Source organism: Nicotiana tabacum, chromosome 5, assembly GCF_000715075.1.
Source record: "Nicotiana tabacum cultivar K326 chromosome 5, ASM71507v2, whole genome shotgun sequence".
NCBI classification, from domain to species: Eukaryota; Viridiplantae; Streptophyta; class Magnoliopsida; order Solanales; family Solanaceae; genus Nicotiana; species Nicotiana tabacum.
The window spans coordinates 159,890,216-159,891,629 of NC_134084.1; positions in this window are offsets into that span (position 1 = coordinate 159,890,216).

Consider the following 1,414-nt stretch of genomic DNA (forward strand, 5'->3'; position numbering starts at 1 on the left):
GTAAAATCCACCTAACCTCTTTAATTTTTAAGTATTGGAAATTGATACCCTTTCTATCTGTTGAAAGGGAATGATAAACCCCATATGCAATATTTTCCGGTGAGATTTAAGATTTTAATACAGAGATATATTAATGTCTTTTTTTGTCACGACACTACTCAAAATTCGGTAAAAAGCAATCAGAAAAAGCGACCAAAGTTGATCGCTTATAGGTCAAAAAGCGATCAAAAAAGCGTCCAAACATGTCTGGTCGCCATATTACTGGTCCTTTTACCTTAGAGACCAAAGTTGGTCGCTATTTAATACAGAGATATATTAATGTCTTTTTTTATCACGACACTACTCAAAATTCGGTAAAAAGCAATCAGAAAAAGCGACCAAAGTTGATCGCTTATAGGTCAAAAAGCGATCAAAAAAGCGTCCAAACATGTCTGGTCGCCATATTACTGGTCCTTTTATTTTAGGGACCAAAATTGGTCGCTAATTAGCGACCAACTTTGGTCTCTAAGGTAAAAGGACCAAATATTCCGGGTAAAGACTATAGCGACCAACTTTGGTCGCTTTAATATTTTAATAATATAATTTTGGCGACCAAAGTTGATCTCTACATGTAAATTACGTTTTTTTTATTTATTATTAATCAAAATATAGCGACTAACTTTGGTCTCTAATCTAAATATTATATTTTAAAATCTGAAAAATAGAGACCAAAGTTGGTCGCTTTTTTTATTAATTTTTTTTAATTTTTTTTTTTAAAAAATATAAGCGACCAAAGTTGGTCGCTATATTTCCAGAAATTATTTTTTTTAATGGAATAGCGACCAAAGTTGGTTGCTTTTTGAGAAATCTGGGTTAATTAGCGACCAACTTTGGTCGCTATTTCCCAGAAAATAATATTTTTTAATAGAAAAGTGACCAACAAGCGACCAAAGTTGGTCGCTTTTCTGGGTATTATTTTGGCAGAAACTGCCTGTTTTGGCAGCTACACCACCTGCCAGCATACCAAATCCCTATTACAAGCAACAACAACACAGCAACACAACAACAACAAAAACACAAAAACAACATTAAAACCAACAAAGTATAAAGTTCAATAGAATAACCACATTAAGCTAACCAAACTAAGTTAACTCTTATTACAAGCCCATTCGAAAAGCGATTCTATTTGTCTAGTTCAAAGTGTATAAAAGTCAATGAGTGTTTTGTACATCATTATCATCACCGTATGATGAGCTTTCATCAGCAAGACGATATCCAGAAGGGTCTACTTGTCGAGGACGGGAAGAACGATCACGGAGAGGACGGGAGGAACGAGCACTTGGAGGACGGGAGGAATGAGCACGGGGAAGACGAGCCTCTGGCGATGAGTCATGAGACCTGGGAATCGGAAAACCTCCAGAAGCTAGGAGAGATT